This window comes from Triticum aestivum, chromosome 7A (genome assembly GCF_018294505.1).
Source record: "Triticum aestivum cultivar Chinese Spring chromosome 7A, IWGSC CS RefSeq v2.1, whole genome shotgun sequence".
Lineage (NCBI taxonomy): Eukaryota > Viridiplantae > Streptophyta > Magnoliopsida > Poales > Poaceae > Triticum > Triticum aestivum.
The window spans coordinates 248002383-248026999 of NC_057812.1; positions in this window are offsets into that span (position 1 = coordinate 248002383).

A 24617-nucleotide genomic window follows, 5' to 3' on the forward strand; every position below is an offset into this window, starting at 1 on the left:
TGTATCTCTCCCAAAAGCTGTGTACAGCAAGGATGATTGTGGTAAACTAAAAAGCAAAGACTCAAATCATACAAGACGCTCCAAGAAAAACGCATATCATATGGTGAATAAAAATATAGCCTCAAGTAAAGTTACCGATACATGAAGACGAAAGAGGGGATGCCTTCCGGGGCATCCCCAAGCTTAGGCTTTTGGTTGTCCTTGAATTTTACCTTGGGGTGCCTTGGGAATCCCCAAGCTTAGGCTTTTGATTGTCCTTGAATTTTACCTTGGGGTGCCTTGGGAATCCCCAAGCTTAGTCTCTTGCCACTCCTTGTTCCAAAATCCATCAAATCTTTACCCAAAAACTTGAAAACTTCACAACACAAAACTCAACAGAAAATCTCATGAGCTCCGTTAGTATAAGAAAACAAACCACCACTTTAAGGTATTGTAATGAACTCATTCTTTATTTATATTGGTGTTAAACCTACTGTATTCCAACTTCTCTATGATTCATACCCTCCGATACTAGCCATAGATTCATCAAAATAAGCAAACAACACACGAAAAACAGAATCTGTCAAAAACAGAACAGTCTGAAGCAATCTAGAGGTTTTGAATACTTCTGTAACTCCAAAAATTCTAAAAAATTAGGATGACCTAAATAATTTGTATATTGATCTACTGCAGGTGGAATTGGTATTTTATCACTCTGTGGCACTGTTCAAAAAATCTTCCGATTCAACGATTAATCTTCCAATTTATCGCTACTCGGGGGTGACCGATAAGATTATGTCTTATCTTCACTGTTTATCTTTTGGGCCGATTTATCGCTTTGGCAAGCACTTTATCGGGAATCTACTGATAAATTAGACCTATTTATAGAACTATGTTTGCAAAAACTATGTTCATTTGTGTTTTGTGGGCCTTGTTACGAAATATGTAATGTTGTCCTATTATGTTTGTCATTATACGAGTGTCCAAAGGCTAGAAATCAAGGTAACACTTATGTCCAATATTGTCTTAGAGTTGAATATAGCATATTTTAATGTTGGGAACCTGGGATTTACAAACACTATATCTGATTAATAGTCGACCGATAAAATCAATTAATCAACCGATTTCCGATTAATCTCTAATTCCCAGCTGACTGAGACGCTAACAATAAGAGCTAGACGATGCACTGTATAGTGTGGCGCCTAGCTCTCAGGCGCTGCACTGGTGGTTGCACTACAAAATGAAGCAACCACTAGTGCAACGACTAGAAGCTAGGCGCCACACTATATACAGTGTGACGCCTAGCTCTGAGGAGCTGCACCCTGACTTAGTAATTTTTGAATCACACGGGTGCGACGCTGGCCACGCGTGTAGCGCCTATCTGTGAGGTGTTGCACAGTGTAGTGTGACGCCTTCGTATCGGGCGTCACACAAAAAGGTCAGGCGCGTGAAATAAATAAATTCACGAATAGTTTATTCTGTGATTTGATTTCATCCATAGATCAAATCTATCAATTTTGCCGTACCCAGGCTCCTCATCGTGGGCAACCGAAAGAAGAATGGCTGGGAAGAAAAAGTTAATAAACGGTCCGTCGTGCGTGCCCACCACGAAATGGACGATCGGCCCCCCTCCTCGTTGCTCATACCCAGGCATGACTAGACCCGACCTACGAACAGTGGCATGAACCTACCTATCGATCAATAAAAAAGAGATAAACCTATATAGCAGCCAGCCTATGTGTATGTTCCAGGCTTTCAGCTACCGTGACAGCTTACATGAGTACTGATCAAGCGACGTGACAATGTAGGCAGATGCGGCATGATCTAGACCGGTTATCTTTGGTTTTTATGGTAACATAAAGTAACGTGATTTGGTTTTTATGGTAACATAAAGTGATGTGATCTTTTCCCACATGCTTTACAGAAAGGTTTGCGTTTCTACTTATGTCTCTCTCACCTTGTACTTGCTTCGTTCTTAAATATTTGTCTTTCTAGAGATTTCAACAAATGATTACATACAGAGCAAAATGAGTTAATCTACACTCTAAAATATGCCTATATACATGCGTATATGGTAGTCCATTTAAATCTCTAAAAAGACAAATATTTAGAAACGGAGGGACTAGTTATCAGTGGCACTGACGAGTGCATAACCTAACATCGGGTGGATAATTGTAGACGGTGGTGAGATTAATCAAGCTGCGCGAATAAAAGGATATTGATTCGAAATTTGATAAAAGAAAAGAAATATAAAATAAATAAATTATATGATGTTCAAAAATATTCCACATTGTTAACAATCTTATTCCTAGTATCTTTAATAAAACCATGCATACTCCGTCACCACCGTGTGAAATCACAAACATGCCATCAATTAAACTTTTTTTCTAACAAAAGATGAATTTTATTAACTCAATATCATTAACACGCCCGGTCTCTCCATGGCTAGAATGCACGCACCAAACACCAAAACGCACACAAAATCACACCGGCAACTAGCAAAGTCAATAAGACTAAAACTATGACTTGGTGGAGTAAAACGATAAAAGAAAAAAAATTCTGAAATGATCAGAACAACAATCAATAATCAGATTATTATGTAAAGCTTCTACGACATCTGTACATACTAGTGTGTTCCGATCGCTAACTACTTACCTGATTTTAGCTAACTGCCACCAAAATGAACTAGTTCGTAAAACTTTTTGTAGAACCTATACGTAGGAATAGCATTGCTCACAATTTAACAATTTGAAAATGACTGGTCATCTCTATTTTTTTCGTTGTTGCAACCACAACCCTACTAGGAGATGGGCTCGACCAGCACCATGTCTCACGCTTCGCCCCCGGCCCGCTAGCGCTGCCGCCCCCTCCCCCCGCCTTGCTTCCGCCGGTGTCGCTGCTGCATCCTCTCGCTGCTGCGGACGCCCTGGCCGTCTCCCCTCCCCTCGCCTCCACTCCCACCAAACCTCGATACACTCTGCTCGTACAAGCTGCCTTGCGCCTCTTCCTGGGTGTTGGGGACTCTGACAGGATCGCCTCTCTGTGTTGGGATCTACGGTAGGGCGCGTCGACTGCAAATTACAATTTCCTACGTGCAGAACAACCAAGAACATGCTACGGGAGATGGATCACAGTTCGTTACCACTAGACGCGCAGTGCCGTGCAGCGGAAGAAGAGTTGGGGCAGCGCGTCCGCATGGATCGTCTCCTCTTCGTCCGATCTCCCTCGTACAACCGGTGGTTGGTTCCCACATACAGGTTCGCCGGAGCGGCGCAAGTGCACCGCATCTAACGGTATCCGCGCGTGCAGGAGGAACGTCGTGCGGCGGACTGCTAGGTCCGATCACACAACCGGCGGTGAGTGGAGGTGTCTATTCACAACACATGCAAACCCTAGTGACAGCGCTGAAGCGATCAACCGCATGAGTGTGCGGCACCTCCACTATATATAGGCGTCCGTCGCGGGCTCAACACTTGGGCCTCGCACGGACCCTAAAGCCCATAAGTCTACTCGGCCACAATCCGAATACAGTTCGGATCACATCCGATCAGTGTCCTCGGATCCGACCTCGTAGGTTCCTTCCCTTAAGCGCGCGACCCCTTAGGTTCAAGTCGGCTTGGTCGTAGTTCGGATCACCTCCGAACTGGACAGTTGGTAGCGGCCTCTAGCAAGGCATGCCGAACACCAAGCAGACTATGAAGCTGGTTAGCGAACATGTACATCACACTTCCATTCCTTTTGCCACACGATATATGTTGTCGAGCTCAAGGCGAGTCTGTCATCCTTGTGCTAGCCCGACCTCTTTCTCGTTCTAGTGATGCCGACCACAAACCGGATTATCTCATAATCCTTGTCGCATGGCCATGCTTATCCTGGCCGGATCACACGAGGGGCCCAGAGTATATCTCTCCTGGTCGGAGGGGCAAATCCCATCTTGCTCGACCATGTCTCGCAGCATGGTTCTGGACAAACCCGAAACCTACCTTTATAACTACCCAGTCACGGAGTAGCGTTTGGTCGGCCCAAAGCAAGCCCGTCAACATCCCGAGTACATGCGTCAGCTCGGGTCTTAGGACATAGAACATATGTTGTACTAAAGACTCACAGATGACATATCGCTGCGTCTCATAGTTGGGTCTATCCGACTTGGACCTTATCTCGACTCGGATCCGACTACGTTGAATCCGACCAGATCCTTCCAAGTCTATATTATCCGGTTAGCATCCAATGCTCCATGGCTAGTGAGACCAAGCCATCGACCGTGTCATATGCTAGTCTAGTTGGCTGTGCGTCCACATAGCCCTTTCGACTATGGGCCTTTTAGGACAGTCATCATACAATGCATAGTCCCACAAACAAGTCACGTACTTGCCGATACACATCATTGATAATGTCCAAGGACTATCTTTGTTCATAAACACATAGGAAATATCATCACACATGATTGCCTCTAGGGCATATCTCCAACACTCTGGACTGCTGCACCGACACCCTCGCCTTGCCGAGATCTTGCGGCATCTGCCTTTGCATCTCCTCCAACAAGCTCTGGTTCGATGACCTGCTCGCAGGCTCTCTCTTGCAGGCTTTCCTCAGTGGAAACGCTCTCTTGTCCAATGTCCGCCTTCTCCATAATCAAACATTTCTCTTCTCAGTTTCTGACGAATCCATTGCTGCTCGGCTGTTGCGTCTCCTTCCTATCCACCGGCGGCTCTTCTCTTTCCACTTTTCGCTACCCTCGTCAGTGCCTTGCCTTCTGGCGGCTGACGGCCTGGTCAGCTCTTGCAAACCACTGTCCGACCCGCTTCTCCTGCATCACAGTGCTGGCCTCTAGTTTGCTAATGCCGCCTGGGCCAGACTAAAGTCTTTCATCTCTGCGCCGGACACGGGAGCTACTTCGGCCTATCGATTGATGGTCTTCGTGCTCCAGTTTCCGCTGCCGGTCTCGGCACAGCTCTGTGATCTCATCCTCGGCTGCTTATTTGGGGATGATCCCGCGCACTTCCTCTCCATGGCCACTGTTGACGACGAGTTCGAGTGTCTCGTCGCCAACCGTGAGGTCGCTGACCTCGCTGTCTCCTTCGGCGACCTGCAGCGGCCGGGTATCGACATCCGCTTCTCCATCCCATCGTCGGCACCGGCAGCCTGTCGGCCGACTATTGGGCCCTCGCCTGCTGGGGTTAGCCATCCTCAGCCTCGAGCCAAGTCAGGTTTGTCTCGATCTTCAGTTAAGGTTACTCAATTACGTCATGGGTCTAAGTATCGATCCTTCCTCCGCATCAAGTTCAAACTAGACTTAGTTCCTCTCCCAGCTTCACTACCCGATCCTCAAAGACACTCTCTTCTTTGGATTAGCTTCTTTTCAGTAGTAGCAAAGTGAGGGAGTCCTGGATTAGGGGGTCTCCGGATAGCCGGACTATATCCTTTGGCCGGACTGTTGGACTATGAAGATATAATATTGAAGACTTTGTCCCGTGTCCGGATGAGACTCTACTTGGTGTGGAAGGCAAGCTAGGCAATACGGATATGCATATCTCCTCCTTTGTAACCGACCTTGTGTAACCCTAACCTCCTCCGGTGTCTATATAAACCGGAGGGTTTTAGTCCATAGGACAACATACAATCATACCATAGGCTAGCTTCTAGGGTTTAGCCTCTCCGATCTCGTGGTAGATCTAGTCTTGTACTACTCATATTATCAAGAATAATCAAGTAGGACGTAGGGTTTTACCTCCATCAAGAAGGCCCGAATCTGGGTAAAACATCATGTCCCCTGCCTCATGTTACCATCCGCCTTAGATGCACAGTTCGGGACCCCCCTACCCGAGATCCACCGGTTTTGACACCGACATTGGTGCTTTCATTGAGAGTTCCTTTGTGTCGTCGCCGTTAGGCTCGATGGCTCCTTCGATCATCGATAGCGATGCAGTCCAGGGTGAGACTTTTCTCCCCGGACAGATCTTTGTATTCGGCGGCTTCGCACTGCGGTCCAACTCGCTTGGCCATCTGGAGCAGATCGAGAGTTACGCCCCTGGCCACCAGGTCAGGTTTGGAAGCTTAAACTACACGACCGACATTCGCGGAGACTCGATCTTCGACGGATTCGAGCCTCTGCCAAGAGCGCCGCACGGTCACGATGAGCATGATTTAGCTCTACCATCGGACAGTGTTCAGGCAATCGCTCCGACACACAATTCGGAGCCAATTGCGCCATCCATGGACGGGTGGATAGACCCCGCCACGGAGGCCGCACGCTCATCGGCGATCGAGACGAATATCAACCTTACCCTTCACGAGAGCCGTGACATCGAACTGTCGGATTCTTCCCCGGCCACGGACTCCGAACCGCCTGCGCCCGTGCCTATCGGATCCAACTGGGCGCCGATCATGGAGTTCACCTCCGCGGATATCTTTCAGCACTCGCCCTTCGGCGACATACTGAGCTCATTAAGGTCTCTCTCCCTGCCAGGAGAGTCCTGGCCGAACTATGTCCGGCAGGATTGGGATGCGGATGACGAAGAAATTCGCCGCCCACCCACCACCCACTTAGTAGCCACTGTCGATGAGTTGACCGACATGCTCGACTTCGACTCCGAAGACATCGACGGTATGGACGACGATGCAAGAGATGAATAGGAACCACTTCCCACAGGGCACTGGACGCCCACTTCATCATATGATATATACATAGTGGACACACCGAAAGAAAACAACGACGAAGAGCGGAAGGACGCAGCGAAGGGTTGTTCCCTCGAGAAGCAGTCAAAGCGGCAGTGTAAGCGCCGCTCCAAATCCCGCCTCGGTAGAAACAGCGATCATATAGACCCAGCGTTAGATCAGGGTGAACCATCGCCCGACCATGACAACACGGAGAATCAAACCGAACAACCCGACTCCGTCGAAGATAACAGTCCGGACGACATCACACCGGACAGGCGCCCGGAGCAACAGAATGCCCATCAAAGGCTTGTTGCCACTGCGAGGAGTCTGAAAAAGCAGAAGCAAAGGCTCAGGGCTGCACAAGACACACTCAGAATCAGATGGAGTGAAGTACTCAACACTGCAGCGAAGTACGGCGGTAATTGCCACACCAAGAGCTACCCGAAGCGAAAGTTGCTACCTGAATTCGATGAGGAGGCCTTAGATCCCCCGCAATTGAAAAACAAAATGTCCATCCGGTCGGACAGACGACCTCGTGGCCAACATAGAGCGGCAAACGACGCTGCACATAAGCCAGTACGCGATCCACGTGAGGGCTCGCATCAAAAGGACGGTGCAACCAGATCCATATACGGGCCACGCAAGCGCGCTCCAGTATGCAATGCAACACAAAAAAACATCCAAACATCACGGTACACCCAAATACAGGGGTGCCGCACATCCCCTATGTTTCACCGATGAGGTGCTGGACCATGAATTTCTAGAGGGATTCAAACCCGTAAACATAGAGGCATACGACAGAACGACAGACCCTAGGGTCTGGATTGAGGACTACATCCTCCATATCCACATGGCTCGAGGAGACGATCTCCATGCCATCAAGTACTTACCCCTCAAGCTCAAAGGGCCAGCTCGGCACTGGCTTAAAAGCCTCCCCGAAAACTCCATTGGAAGTTGGGAAGAGCTTGAAGACGCTTTTCAGGCAAATTTTCAAGGGACCTATGTCCGACCACCGGATGCAGACGATTTAAGTCATATAACTCAACAGCCCGGAGAGTCAGCTCGAAAGCTTTGGAACAGGTTCCTCACTAAAAAGAACCAAATAGTCGACTGTCCGGACGCTGAAGCCTTAGCAGCTTTCAAGCACAGCGTTCGAGACGAATGGCTCGCCAGACACCTCGGCCAAGAAAAGCCGAGAACAATGGCAGCATTAACAAGCCTCATGACCCGCTTTTGCGCGGGCGAGGATAGCTGGTTAGTCCGATGCGGCACCAGCGACCCAAGTACATCCGAAGTTAGGGACGAAAACGGGAAACCACGGCGCAGCAAAAACAAGCGCCGGAATAAAGAAGACAACCCGAAGAGCATAGCGGTAAACGCCGGATTCAGAAGCTCTCGGCCAGGTCAGCAAAAGCTGCCCTCCAAAGGCAGCAGAGACGAACAGTCCAGCCTAAACAAGATTCTGGATAAAATATGTCAGATCCACAGCACCCCCGATAAACCTGCAAACCATACCCATAGAGAATGTTGGGTCTTCAAGCAGTCCGGCAAGCTCAACGCCGAACACAAGGGGCAGGATACACCAAGCGAAGACGAGGACGAGCCTCGCAAGCAAAGCACTGGGGAACAAAAGAAATTCCCACCAGAAGTTAAAACAATAAACGTGTTACACGTGACAAAGGGGACAAACAAAGCGGCACTCCTAGAGACACATGTCCCAGGGCCTATCACAGCGGAGTTCTGCCACTGGTCATCCCAACCGATCGCCTTCGACCATCGGGATCACTCGGCAAGTATCTGGCGTGCAGGATGGTCTGCCTTGGTGTTAGACCTGATAATTGACGGATACCACTTCACACGAGTCCTGATGGACGGGGGGCAGTAGTTTAAACCTGATATATCACGACGCAGTCCACAAAATGGGGATAGACCCAACAAAAATTGGCCATAGCAATACTACCTTTAAAGGAGTAACGCCAGGCCCAGAATCCCATTGCACGGGCTCCCTACTACTCGAGGTTATATTCGGCTTCCCCGATAACTTCCGCAGTGAAAATTTAACCTTCCACATCGCTCCGTTCCAAAGTGGCTATCAAGCACTACTCGGACGTGAAGCTTTCGCTCGCTTTAACGCAATACCGCATTACGCTTCCCTCATGCTTAAAATGCCCGGTACACGTGGCATTATTAAAGTAAATGGAAATATTGAGCGCTCCTTGCGTGTGGAAGACCGCGCGACTGCCTTGGCAGCCGCACACTAAACGGCCTCACCAACTAAAGCATCTGATAGGTCGTTAGGACCACGGACACGGTTGGACGAGTCCGGTGCAACTATATGTAATTGATACAGGTTTGATGGCTATACCCCTATTACAATACAAGGGGCTCAACGCGCGCGCACAAGTGGCAATCAGGCTCAACTTTACTCATTTTGAACTATATATTGTTTATTTAGTATAACTTACCTTTTGCACGACAACTTTTCAACTAAGTTCCTCTCTTTTATAGATGACCATCGTGCTACACCCGTCTAGGATACGGGACAATGGAGACACAGGCGCAGACGTGCAGCAGGGACCTGTTCCAAGGATTCTTTTTAGATTAAGACCCTGCGTAAACCTTTTTACTGTCTCTTGTTGATACACATCCCCCGGATTCTCAGTACAATTGAGAAGGATGCTGACGTATTGGCATGTGGCCACGTCAGAATATTGCACTACTTAAGCCCAGTTTCCACCATAAAGACCGAATACCTTAGGGAGTGTTCGGCGTCGCGAGTTTGGCCTTATATGCATCAGCTCTGAATCATGTCTTTGGTCAAATGTTGGGTTTGCCCGACTCCTGTGTTTTGCTGCCTCATGTTCCGCTCTATCGGCTAAGGCGGCACCAGGAGAACTACTGCGATTGTGCCCTGGTTCATCCGGACGAGCACCTCAGTAGAGAAAGTCAAAAACTGACTGTCATGATATAGCGTGAGACTGGTCAACCACTCGATGACCTAGCGGAATCTTCGGGATTCCTCCGCTTTAACGAAGGGTCGTTTCCCGGCCAGGCATATACACACCCCAAATTCGGATGAGTGCGGAGCCACCAGGGGCTATATAGTAGCCCCACTGTCAAACTCCTTTGGCTAAGTGAAAGTGTTAAAACATTATAGTCTGGTTGCCTAGTTCGCCGCGCTACCACCTCCTTAATGGACCAAGACGTTGGATCAAGTGTGAACATGTGTCTTCTGCGAACACCCCCGCATTATATGCGTGGGGGCTGAAGCCGACGACTGCAATCTTTCAGGTTATATACATATATACATAAACGGCCACACAAGAGGCATCATAGTACTTTCGGGCAGAAGTATAAATACAGCCTTGATAAATTCAATAAAACATTGTTTTTACAATGGGAATACATGTCGCTCAAACATAATATTCTTCGAGCACTGAGCCTCTATCGAACGAGCGCCTTCAAGAACTTCTTCAAAGTAGTGCTCGGCAGCCACTCGGCCTATGGCCGAACCCTGTGCCGCAACAGTGGTGGCATCCATCTCCGCCCAGTATGTTTTGACACGGGCAAGGGCCATCCGCGAGCCTTGTACGCACGTACACCTCTTTACAACATAGATGCGTGACACAGCGCCAAGGAATTGTTGCACTAAGCTAAAGTAGCTATTCGGCCTTGGCCCTCCTGGCCACAAATGATCCACAACGGACCTCATGGCCAGTCCGGATAATCTATGGAGCTCGGCCCAACCGGTCAATCGCTCATTCAGCAGCAGCGGACGAAGTGGAGCGTGAAACTGTGACCAGAACAACTTCTCCACTTCAGGACCTTTCTGATCCTTGAAGTACTCGGCGGCATCAGCAGCGCTGGCAGCCAAATCCATGTATGCGTCCATAGAACTCCATAGTCGGTCCAGAAGAGCATATTTCGGATCTCCGAACTTAGTCCGCAACAAGAAGGGCTTCCCAGACACGATATCTGCAGCTTGATTCAGCTCCTCCTTCGTTGCTCTAATTTTGGAGCGGGCTTCCTTGGCAGCCACCCGGGCCTTCTCCAGATCCGTCGCCTTCGCTTGGTTTTCCTCTTCAAGAAGCCGGTAACGGTCAGCAACATCTTTTAACTCCACGACCATCTTGGCAATTTTTTATTTGCTCTCGCAATGTGCGGCCTGTTTGGCCCTTAACTCTTCGGCCGCCTGTAAAGCGACCGCATTTCTACTCTTTGCTTGCTCCTTGGATCGGGCAAGCTCCGCCCGAAGGGTCTCCATGGTGGCCGCTCCATCTGCAGTCACAAACATATTAAAGATACTGGCATCAGGCCGCTCTTATTATGTGACAATCGCCAGAAAAATCACTGACCTTGCGCCTCGTCAAGCCACTTGTTGACAAGCACGATGTCGACATCTGCCGCATCCAGCTGCCGCTTTAGTTCGGCATACCCATGAGTCCGGCTAGCCACCAGAGCCTCCACCACCTGCACATAAAGGCAGTCTGGTTATTACCTGGGACTATGATCCTCTGTTTGCCGCCGTTTTCGACGACAACCAGAGTCTCAGGGGCTACTATTACACAGGGCACATTTAAAAATCTGTGGTACCGTCAAAAATGTACATCATTTCACGTACCTCAAAACCCGTCAGTAGACTCATAAAAGCTTCATGCAACCCGCTTTCGGCGGACGTAATCCTTTCAATCACCGTACCCATCAAGGTGCAATGCTCTTCTGAGATAGCCGCTTGCGCCAGTAGATCCCTCCGTATGTCCGACCGCACACCAGATGGTGCCGGACTCTTTTGATGACTCTCTTCGAGAGCCGGACGATGAGGACTTCGGGTGGCCATGAGATTACCTTCTGGCCTTGCCGGATCCGGAGAAACCCTCCGCGACGACACCTCGGGGTCGCCCGCTTCGTGAGGCGGTGTGGCAGGGGGAGGCATTTCGCTCTCCATCATCTCCGGAAGAAGATCCCCCGAAGACGAGCTCTGCTGAGAAGGGCTAAGATCCGAACTGCAAGATAAATACTTCAGTTATTTTCCTCAGAAGTAGAGCAAGATATCTTCACTATTAATTACTTTTTGATTACTTACAGCTCGGTAGAGGGCTGATCCCTGCGCGGACATTATGCGGCAAGAATACCCTCTGAGGCAGGACCCTCTGGCAGAGATTTATTCTCCTGTTTGGAAACCTTAGTTTCCGGATCTTCAAAGGTAGTCCTCTTCCTTCCTCGGGGAGAGAGAATGTCAGATTCTTCCCCTTGGTTATCCTCCCTCGCGGAGGCGCTCATTCCCTCGATTGGAATAGGTAGCGATGGAGGCCCGCTTTCGCCCTCTTTATTCCCCCCTTCGTCTTCCTTGGAGGGCACCAGACAAGGTGCTGGCTCAAGCATCTTTTCCAGCACCGGATTGTCCAAGCCTTTAGGAAGGGGGGCCGAACACCGGATCATCTTCGCCTTTGTTATCCAGTCCTGGTCAAAGAGCGATTCCTTAGAATGATGTCATGATAAATAAAAGGACAGTGTGTTCGGCCATGGGATTACTTACTTGGGCAGCGGGGCGGTTGCAGCTCAGGCCCACGTCCTCAGTAGAGTCCGGACACTCTATTTGGGGTCTGAAGAACGATTTGTACATGTCCTCTTGCGTTAGGCCGAGGAAATTCTAAATAGTGCGTGGTCCTTCCGGGTTGAATTCCCACATGCGGAGGGGCCGGCATTTGCAAGGTTGGACTCGACGAACCAGCATAACTTGCATTACCATAACCAGACCGAAATCTCCCTCGAAGAGATCTCGGATACGGCTCTGCGGTATTGGCACGTCCTTGGCTGGACCCCAGCTCAGCCCCTTGCTGATCCATGACATCAGTTGTGGTGGAGGGCCCGAGCAAAAGGTGGGGGCAGCTACCCACTTGGCACTTCGGGGAGCTGTGACGTAGAACCACTCCCGTTGCCACAATTCGGACACCTCTGGAAAGGAACCCTTTGGCCATGGAGCATCAACAATTTTGCTTATTAAAGCACCTCCGCACGCTGCGTACTGCCCCTCGACCATCTTCGGCTTCACATCGAAGGTCTTGAGCCACAGGCCGAAGTGAGGGGTAATGCGGAGGAAGGCCTCACAAACGACAATAAATGACGAGATGTGAAGAAGGGAATCCGGGGCCAGATCGTGAAAATTCAGCCCGTAATAGAACATAAGACCCCTAACAAAGGGATCCAGAGTGAGGCCTAGTCCTCGTAGGAAGTGGGAGACGAACACAACACTCTTGTTGGGTTAGGGAGTAGGGACGACCTGCCCTCGGGTGGGCAGCCTATGCGAAATTTTGGCGGTCAGATATCCGGCCTCCCTCAACTTCTTGATATCCTCCTCCGTGACGGAGGAAGGCATCCACCGACCTTGAAGACTGGATCTAGAGATGATTGAAGGTCCGAAGCACCTGACCTGGGCTTTGGTTGTTAGAAATCGAGGCAGGGGAAGGATTCAATTGAGCACGGGAGGGAAAAAGTAAAAGCCTTGTCCCTTTATAAAGAGGGTGAATATCAAGCGTCCTCCTCATGGCCGTTTGGGACTTGCCTAAGATCTAGGAGTCCTAGGCACGGTTGGGTTACCCACGTCCGTATTAATGAGAATCCCGTAATAAAGGGAACACGATCTCTCCTTTGAGAAGATATGTCAAGAAACTGCCTCGCGATATGTGCGAGGCTGGTTAAAGAAAAACTGTTCAAATAATTACCGGGCCATGGCGTGATGTCATGCTGCCAAAACGTGTCAGCAAATTAGATTTGTGGTAATATTATTCTCTCTACGGTGGTATGTGGAACTTATTTTGTAGGGTCGAACACCATCCTTGTATTCAAATTCTTCCGTGGTGTATTCGGAGGAGGAACCCGCCTTGCAATGCCGAAGACAACACTGCGCGCCGGACTCATCGTCATTGAAGCCTGGTTCAGGGGCTACTGAGGGAGTCCTGGATTAGGGGGTCTCCGGACAGCCAGACTATATCCTTTGGCCGGACTGTTGGATTATGAAGATACAAGATTGAGGACTTTGTCCCATGTCCGGATGGGACTCTAGTTGGCATGGAAGGCAAGCTAGGTAGTACGGATATGCATATCTCCTCCTTTGTAACCGACCTTGTGTAACCCTAACCTCCTTCGGCGTCTATATAAACCGGAGGGTTTTAGTCCGTAGGACAACATACAATCATACCATAGGCTAGCTTCTAGGGTTTAGCCTCTCCGATCTCATGGTAGATCTACTCTTGTACTACTCATATTATCAAGAATAATCAAGCAGGACGTAGGGTTTTACCTCCATCAAGAGGGCCCGAACCTGGGTAAAATATCGTGTCCCCTGCCTCCTGTTATCATCCGCCTTAGACACACAGTTCGGGACCCCCTACCCGAGATCCGCCGGTTTTGACACCGACACAAAGCCTAGTGCACGCCTAGTTAAATGCGCTTTAGACCACATGTTCTCAGGTAGTCCACGCTTTGTTGTCATGTTTTACCAGCATAACATGTTCCTTACGCTTGTCTCGTTGGAGGATGTTAGAAATGAGATCGTCTCCTGTTCGCCTGTCTCTTGCCCGGGCATTGGCCTTGTGCTCTCGACCTCTCTTCAAGTGGCAAAAGTTGCCAGGTTTTCAAATTTTGAATCCACCCTCTCGAGGGACTTGGCCGCCACGAAATCTGCCCATGCCCCCCCACGTCGAGCGTGGCACTTGCCTTTGCTCAATCCTGGGCATGCCCCTACCGCCCCCCTCCTCCATGCAGTCTATCGCTGGTCCAATTGTTTACTCCCCCTCCGTCTCTAGCCACGGTGAGCACGCCCGCGGTCTTGCATGCACCTCCCCCGTCCTGTCCAATCGCATCCACACCCTTCCATGCGCCCTCGCCCTTGCCTCTCACGTGACCACTCACCCCCTGCATGCAACCTGCTGACGAGCCTCTCCGTCCTCCCCCTTCCCCGGCATTAATGGCAAACCTACCTCCTGCTCTCCCTTGCATGGACTCGATGCACGTAGCCACACCCTATGCTCAAGCTGTCCACGACTCCATCGCGATGAACCGCGCCCCTCTGCCAGAACACCCTACTTAGCTACGCCGCCCAGGCCTCTCATCAGCTCGCCGCCCCGCGTCGCTCGCCTCACCGCCCTGCTCCCGGTTGCCAACCACAATTCCATCGCCGCTGCTACCGTCCCCTCGCTCTCATACCGTGATGTCCTCCTTTCCCCTAAAAAAATGGCGCCCAAGCCTGCTCGCGGTCTCGACCGGACCAGTGATAGCTCTGCGAGAAGCGGCATATTTCTTCGCCCCCTTGCCTTCCCACCCTTCATCCGCTCCAAGCCTCTCTACTTTCGCTGCCTTGCTCGCGACCACCTCATCTACTCCTGTAGAGACCCGGTGCGCTGCTCTCGCTGTGGCTGCTTGGGTCACCGTAGCTTTGAGTGCTTGTCTAACTTCCCCCTAGCCCTCCAGCGCTTCTGCTTGCTCGCCCACCGCCCAGCCATGGCCTCCCCACCTCGTCTTGCTGCTTCCGACGACACCAACCCTGCTTCCCCCGTGTTGTGGATCGGCTCACGCCACATCGTCCTCAACGAGCCCCTTGTTTCTGCGTCGCGCCTGGTGCGACAGGCCTCCTCTAACGGGGACTCCGCCCCACTATCCCACCGCGCGTCGCCGCATCCTGATGGGGAGCTGTCGGAGGACGCTGCGTCCGCGGTCCGTAGCTCTACGCGCCCTGCGTCCTCCCTTTCGTCCTCAGCCTCGTTGCCCCGCCGCGCCCACTCCACCTACCCGGACATCTTCGTCCCGTCCGGCCTCGTCCACGACGCCGGCTGCTTCTGCTTCGCCCACCTCGACTCCATCGTCCTCGAGCCCTACGACCTCATCCTCTCGGCGGTGGAGCACTTCTCCGACAACCCGACGTTCCACTACGCGGCTGCAACGGGGTGCTCGGCTCTCCTCGTCTTCGACTCTCACGCCAACCGGGAGGCTGCCATGGCTCACTTCCCGGCCAAGTTCGCCGGCGTAGAGGTCTCCCTTCTCCGTCTAGAGGAGACGGGCAACCGCGCCACCACCCGCTATGACCGCCTGATCGAGATCAAGGCAAAGAACTTCCCGCTCGAGCTGTGGCATCCACAAGGGGCGAACTTTGTGTTCGGCCACTTTGGGGTGCTTTGTTGCGTCGACCAGGGCTGCTTTAACGCCGGCGACTTCACGACGATGCGTGCCTTCCTCCATGTTGAAGCTGACTACTCCGTCCCCGTCTGCTGCATTCTCCGCCTCCCCCAACCAAATCGTTGACGTCCCCCTGAGAAAGATCAAGACCTGGGCCATGTTCGAGGACCTCATGGTCCCTGAGGGAGTCCTGGATTAGGGGGTGTCCGGGTAGCCGGACTATACCTTCAGCCGGACTCCAGGACTATGAAGATACAAGATTGAAGACTTCGTACCATGTCCGGATGGGACTTTCCTTGGCGTGGAAGGCAAGCTTGGCGATGTGGATATTCAAGATCTCCTACCATTGTAACCGACTTGGTGTAACCCTAACCCTCTCCGGTGTCTATATAAACTGGAGGGTTTTAGTCCGTAGGACAACTTCATCATACAACAATCATACCATAGGCTAGCTTCTAGGGTTTAGCCTCCTTGATCTCGTGGTAGATCTACTCTTGTACTACCCATATCATCAATATTAATCAAGCAGGACGTAGGGTTTTACCTCCATCAAGAGGGCCCGAACCTGGGTAAAACATCATGTTCCTTGCCTCCTGTTACCATCCGGCCTAGACGCACAGTTCGGGACCCCCTACCCAAGATCCGCCGGTTTTGACACCGACATTGGTGCTTTCATTGAGAGTTCCTCTGTGCCGTCGCAATCAGGAAGGATGCCTCTTCCCGTCTTTAAAGATGGCGCCGTTACTAAGGGAGCCTTGGTTGTCGGCCAAACTCTCCGGCTAGGCGGTTTTCTCATGACCGCTTGTTCGGCCGTTGCGCCGACGGTGACCTCTCGGGTCATCAAAAGCAATCTTCACGTCAGCTCGGAACTCGTCGAGCAGTTAGATCCAATGGAGCTCTCTTCCGTAAACGAGCTCTTGGATCGCATCGCCGCCTTGGTAGAGGCACAGTGCGGCGACTCTTCATCTATCTTAAGGACTAGCTACTTCCGGATTCCCGATCCCTCCAAGCCGGATACCCGCGGAGGGGAGGATGTAACTCAAGACCTGAACTTAGAATCAAGCAACGGGCTAGATTCACTGGACAATATCCAAGAATCCAAACTTCAGAGTTCGGAAACTCCTTGGCCTCTGAGTCTTAGATTGGGTGAAGTTCCGGATTTAATTCCACCCACCCACCCGAACATAAGCGATCTATCCCAAATCAGGCAAAAGCCCGAAGAAACAGTACATCATTACTGGGCAAGGTTCCTCCTGGTTATGAACAGGATAAAGGACTGCCGCGAGGAAGACGCAATCTCAATCTTCTGCAATAATTGCACGGACAAGGGAATCCTCAACGCCACAGGTCGTCGTGATCTTACACGCTTCGCTGACTTGGCGACCATAGTACAAAAGTATTGTGCGATGGAAAGCGCCCAGAAAACCGAAACTAAATTTTGGGACAATCCGGCCCTGAATAGAAACCTCGTCCAAAATAAAAGGTTGCATCATCATCAGACACCCAGGTTAAAAACCAAAAAACCAAAACCCTCTACAGGGCATGGAACCGTACTGGAGGGATGGCTTAATGGACCCTGTAAAATTCATAGTACAGAGGACGCCACACCAACTCATAGCCTTAGAGCATGTTGGATACTCTGGCAGGTGGCCAAAAGGGGCGAAGATCTCCTAATTCCGGAGGCCGCAGAAAGCCACCTCAAGGACTCCAGTACAGTCTTAACAGTCTTCGAGACTTTCGCATCAAATAATATGCGAAAAAGAACACCCCGCAGCCTCGCTGAAGTCTATCAAGTAGCAACAATAAACCCATGGAGTGACACGGCTATTACTTTTAATGCCAGTGATGAACCTAAATTCCGAACAGCTCGAGCACCAGCCGCATTGGTACTCAGTCCTATATTGGACGGCTTTCGCCTCACCAAGGTACTCATGGACGGAGGCAGTGGATTGAACCTCATTTATGAGGAAACCCTTCAAAAATGGAAATAGACTGGAACCGCATTGAGCGAAGCAGCACAACCTTTAGAGGAATAATCCCCAGTCGGGAAGCGCGTTGTACAGGAAAAATCACACTAGATGTGGTGTTCGGCACGCCGGATAATTATAGGTCCGAAGAGGTCACATTCCAAGTGGCCCCGTTCAGTAGCAGACACCACGCTCTGCTGGGGCGGGAAGCGTTTACGATCTTCCAAGCAATACCCCATTACGGGTACATGAAGCTCAAGATGCCCGGGCCGAACGGAATCATCACTCTCGCTAGTGATCCGGACATAGCACTCCGCGCCGAAAACAAGACAGCCGCATTGGCCCTTGAGGCACTGTCCGAAGCCCTAGCGGCTGAGGAACTGACTACGCTGCGCTCCACGGTAAACAGGGACGATGTGATACTCGACAAAAGATCCAAGTCCAACTCCTTTAAACCAGCGGATGAAATAGTCAAATTCCAGGTCCATCCAATAGACCCCAATAAAACAGCTTCCATCGGGGCACGATTAAACCCCGATGTAGACGCCGCACTGCGAGAATTCCTACGGGAGAACTGGGAGATTTTTGCCTGGCACCCTTCAGACATGCCAGGAATCACACGCAGGCTGGCCGAACACAGCTTAAATATCCTAAAAGGATTCAAACCTGTCAAACAAGCCCTTTGGCGTTTCTCTGAGCCCAAGAGACAGGCAATGGGAGAGGAGCTAGCCAAACTATTGGAGGCCGGATTCATCAGAGACATAAAACATCCAGACTGGCTAGCAAACTTGGTGATGGTACCAAAGAAGGACAAATCCTGGTGCCTGTGCGTTGACTTCAAAGACCTTAACAAGCCTTTCCCAAAGGATCCCTTCCCCCTCCCCCGCATCGATCAAATTATCAACGCCACTGCAGGACACGATTCGTTGTGCTTCCTCGACGCATACTCCGGTTACTATCAAATCAAGATGGCTGAGTCAGACCAAGACGCAACGGCATTCATCACCCCATACAGCCCATTCTGCTTCAACACAATGCCTTTCGGGCTCAAAAACGCCGACGCAACATATCAGCGCATGGTTCAGACATGTCTGGCAAACCAAATCGGCAAACCAGATCGGCAAAACAGTAAAGGCATACGTGGATGATGTGGTCGTAAAAACATGTCGAATCTCTAGTAGACGACTTGAGGCTTACATTTGACAACCTCCGAGCATATGACATCAAGCTAAATCCGGAAAAATGCGTTTTCGGCGTTCCAGACGGAAAGCTCTTGGGCTTCATTGTATCCGGTAGAGGAATCGAAGCAAATCCAGCCAAGATCCGAGCTTTGTCACAATTGGATATCCCAAAGGACCTCAAACAAATACAAAAATTAACCGGATGCGTGGCGGCTCTAAGCCGCTTTATCTCCCGTTTGGGAGAAAAGGCGCTACCCCTCTATCGCCTCCTTCGGCGCACCGAACACTTCGAGTGGACGGATGCCGCCATGGCCGGACTCAAGGAAATAGAAGCCATATTGGCAACAAACCCTGTCCTGGCCGCGCCAAACATCGGCGAACCAATGCTATTGTACATTGCGGCAACCCATCAAGTTGTCAGCGCAGTACTCGTCGTCGAGCGGGAAACGGACGGACACAAATTCCCCTTTCAAAAGCCGGTTTACTATGTGTCCACTGTCCTCACCCCATGCATATCATGGTACCCACATTATCAAAAGATTGCATATGCGGTATTCATGGCATCTCGGAAGCTACGACACTACTTTCAAGAGTGTTCAATCACAGTAGCATCGGAAGTACCACTCAATGATATTATAAACAACCGTGACGCAACGGGCCGGATTGCAAAATGGGCCATTGAGCTCCTCCCGTTCGACATAACTTATAGGCCACGGCGAGCTATCAAGTCGCAAGTTTTGGCCGACTTCGTCACAGAATGGACGGAGGCCGAACTCCCTAAAGAGTACGACACATATTCAAACTGGATCATGCACTTCGACGGTTCCAAAATGTTGGCCGGACTAGGGGCCGGCGTCGTTTTGACGTCCCCCACCGGAGACACAGTTCAATATGTACTCCAGATTATGTACACGGACTCCAACAATGCAGCCGAATATGAGGCCCTTTTACATGGTCTCCGGATGGCAGTATCCATGGGCATTCAACGCCTAGAGGTGCGCGGGGATTCGAACCTCGCGATATTCCAAATAAATGGAGACTTCGATGCCAAGGATCCAAAAATGGTAGCTTACCGCAACGCCATCCTCAAAATGTCAGCTCGGTTTGAGGGGCTCGAATTTCACCATATAGCCCGAGAAAACAATCACGCGGCAGACGTCCTGGCACGCATCGGCGCAAAACGCGATGCGGTCCCCCCCAACATCTTCCTGGAAAGGTTGTTCAAGCCATCCGTAGTATGGGAAGGGGATCATGGCAATATTAGCCCGGACCCAACCGCACTGTCCGACGCCGAACAATCTGACATAATCAGAGGCTTTGCCAATGAAATCACAACCTCAGCCCACGTACTAATGGCCGTTATCGCCCCGTGGACAGAACCATTCCTAGCCTACCTTACTAGGCAGGAACTCCCAGAGGACCAAAATGAGGCACGCTGTATAGTGCGGCGATCTAAAGCCTATAAAGTCCATGATGGAGAACTTTATAAGAAAAGCACTACCAGAGTCCTTCAAAGGTGCATATCCGAAGAGGAAGGGCGGAACCTGCTGGCTGAAATTCATGCCGGACTCGGTGGCCATCACGCCGTAGCCCGGTCCCTTATAAGCAAGGCTTTCCGTACAGGCTTTTAGTGGCCGACGGCCCGGGCGGACGCTCAGGACTTGGTCCAACGATGCGTCGGTTGCCAGCTTTTTGCAAACCAAAGCCATATGCCACCCACCGCCCTCCAAACTATCCCCATCACTTGGCCTTTCGCGGTCTGGGGGTTTGACATGGTGGGACCCCTTAAAAGTGGAACCCACAAGAAAAAATACTTACTGGTCATGGTGGATAAGTTCACCAAATGGATAGAAGCCAAGCCTGTTAAGACGGCCGAATCCGGACCTGTGATAGACTTTATATCCGGGGTCGTACACCGTTATGGCGTCCCTCACAGCATCATCACCGATAACGCATGAACTTTACGACCGATGAGGTAAAACTCTGGTGCAAAAACATGGGCATCAAGCTTGATTATGCTTCCGTCTATCACCCACAAACTAACGGTCATATCGAACGTGCAAATGGTCTCATCATGAGCGGCATCAAACCCAGATTAGTGCGGTCCCTCAAGGAATCTAACACGCACTGGGTAGAGGAGCTCGACTCCGTACTCTGGGGGCTGCGGACCACGCCGAATCGCAGCAGCGGATACACACCATTTTTTATGGTGTACGGCGCAGAGGCAGTCTTACCCTGCGACATAATTCATGACTCACCTCGAGTGCGCATGTACGAAGAAAGGGAAGCCGAGCTTGATCGGCAGGACAGTTTGGACGCCTTAGAGGAGGAGCGCAACGTGGCAAAAGCCCATTCCGCATTCTATCAACAGCAGGCTCGAAGATATCAAAGCAGAGAAGTGCGGGCCAAAAACTATAACGTTGGCGAATTAGTTCTACGCCTGCCGGACAAGAAAAAGGACAAGCTGAAGCCCAAATGGGAAGGTCCCTTCATAATCGACCAAGTCCTGACTGGTGGAGCATACCGCCTGCGAGATGCATCGGATAACCGACTCGAGCCGAACCCATGGAACGCCGCCCGTCTCCGAAGTTCTATGCCTAGCGCCGGACTCTGTGTTTGTTTCCTTCTTCTGTCCATTTTTTATATTTTTTGTCTTACATTTCTCTCCTTCCCCTCTTTTCTCTTATAGCCCTTAAAGGCTCATTAAGTGACGCGCTACCCGCGCTCATTAAACCTGGGGGCTTCTTTAACAGAAGCTTATTTACATGGGCTTCACGCCCACCACATGTGTCAAACTTCCGCATGTACCTTTTCTTCACCATTATATGCATCGATATGACTTAAGTTTTGGCCAAGTTGGGTTTCCTGGCTCCTGTGCTTACCCCTACGTTCCCGATTGTTCGGCTAGGTGGTAAAGGGAGCACCTCTGCGATTGTTACTGCCGGATCAGCCGGATGTGTACCTCAGACTGGGTGAAGCCGAAAGCTAGCGTTCTTAAGGGAATATTCGGTCGGTGAACTAAAAGATGACCTTTTTACTTATTTATATATATGCCCCCAGATGATTTTCCTGCGTTTGCAGTCCGGACATGCACTTTAGGGCATGCCTCCCAGAGAAAGGAACCCCTAAGGGAACTATTCTCTCTGGAAGATGTTTCTTACTAACCATGTAATATAACATAACTAGTTGGGCACTTGTCTGATAAAGCACTAATGACCCCTACGCCTGGTCTCCATGCATACCCCAGTTCTTACATAACCGGTAGGGTATTCGAACACACTCCGGACCGTTAGGTCCTGAGGTTGAAGCGAAAAGGTCGGCAACGACAAATGATCTACAATCCGGCTAGAAGGCATTACACATGTCAATTAAAAATTACATAGTCACTCTGACTGATTGTATTCCTCTTCAATACCATCTAACAGGCTATCTAACTTACAGTCCTGCTGGGAATACTTTGCGGCCAATTCTACTTGGTCGTACACTAAGCTTACAGGGATCTCCTTCCTGTCAGGCCCCACAGGTCCGACCTCGGCCATGTGCTTTGGGTCAGACTTCGTGTACCGCGTCTTCACCATGGCCCAGGCCTCCCTAGCACCTTGTCGGCAGGCCGATATCTTCCACAACCGGAAGCGCCACCGTGCTCCCTTAAGCTTCTCCAAAATCTCTCCAAGGCCCTCGGGCTTAGAGTGGGAAGGCCATAAGGCTTGGGCAATGCCTCGCATCGCCTGCCGAACTCGCTCGTGCAGTTGCGAGAGCTCGGGAAGAAGGTCACCCGTAGAACCGGGCATCTCCTCTGCAGGATGACCCGTTAGCATACCTACAGACATTACTCTGTTAGTCGACTTCCTCGCCAAACTCTTTTCTTTCAAAGATTCGCTTAAGCACTTACTAAATATGCCGCGTCGAAGTCGTTGATTCTCCTTAGTGGAGTCCGACGGCTGGCCACGAACATCTTTAAGTTCAACGTCCAGCTTGGTGTTGGCATCCTGAAGTTCATTCTTCTCCCGCCTCACCCTTGTCAGCATACTCTCACCGGCCTTTAGCCGGCGTAAGAGTTGTTGCCTCTCCGGATCGGGTCCGGCGCCATCTGCAATATGATTTGTCAGATTTACACCCACGTCGCACTTCGCAAGATACTAATCTTTCGAAGTGTATCTTACCAGAGGGGGTCTCTTTGGGCTCCCCTGCCGCGGCTAGTGCGGCCTCCAGTTGGGCTTTGCACTCTTCCAGCTCCTGGGACAATACGGTATTCTTCTCTGTAAGAACCTGCATAACAAGTGATCCTTAAATCAGTTACTCTAACTGTTTCAAGTCTCGGGGGCTACTGGTATATATATATATATATATATATATATATATATATATATATATATATATACCAAAATTTTCTTACCCGTATGTCTTGTACATATTGCTCCGTGGCTCTGGCTAGACCATTTTGAGCGGGACGGAGGTACGCATCTCCCGAATTGAAGGCATCTAATGCCTCTTGGAAAAAACAAGCATCGCGAAGAACTGTCCGGTGACGCCTGTGGTTCATGGCACTCTCCACCTCAGAATTGGTGGCAGACAGCCTGTCCGCATCCTCTGTCGGAGGAGCGTCTGGTGCGTGCTTTGTGCTCGCTTCCGCTTCCGGGCCAGGCGTTGGAGCCTAGCTGGTGGAGGCGCGATTGGCAACCTCTCCGGATGTAGTCCGGCGAGGTCTCTTCGTCCTGAAGATAGAACGAACGTTAATATGCTCTGAGGGAATAACACCAGGGAAAAAGAGAGTGCGCTATACCTTTGCGCCGGCGTCTCAGCTCGGACTACATTCCTTTTTACCCCACGGGGCCCTGTGGCCCCTCGTTGGCTAGCCGCCACAGGTTCGGCCTCCCGCCTCGGAAACCTCCCCTGCAAAACACGGTCGTTGTCAGGAAAACTGAAATGCATGAGAATGGATTCCTTCTCAAGGGGATGATACTCCGCTCTCTGTTACCTGGGAGGCCGGGATTAACCCTGGGTAATCAGCCGTAATGGCCACCAAGGTATTGTCCTTGCTTAGCTGATGAAACACCCCGTCGACCAGCTCCACCGATACGTCCAGATCCTCTTCGGAGTCCGGATCGAGGGACCGTTCTGGATCCTTGGGCTGTGGGGGACGGCTGTTTATATCCTTTACTTCCTGACGCAGTTCCTGCGTTGAAATCGTTAGACTACATATTTAATCATGGGAATATAAAACGGATGGGCAAGTACAATTGTCCACTTACCCAACTCGGAGGGTTGTACATAGTAAATCCGCCCTGCGGGTTGACGCGGAGGAATTCCTCCTCTTCTCCCTTGTACAAAGAGGATAAGATCTTTACTAGAGTGGCAGCTGAGGCTGGCCCCTTACGACCGTAACGGGTGGCGTCATCCTCCCCGTTAAAATCCCACATGGGGTGGCCTCTATATTGAAGCGTCTGCACCCCCCACATAATGCATGCGGCCATGACTCCAATCATGGTTAGTCTGGAATGAGCCAATAGTCTTATCCGACCCATCAGGTGAAGGACGTCCCTGTCGCCTTCTCTCTGAGAGCTCCGCGGATGCCAGCTCAGGCGTTTCTTTAAGGAAGCACTGTTGAATTCGGGGAGACCGACCTGGATAGGATCCGGCAGCGGGACATCATCTATATAAA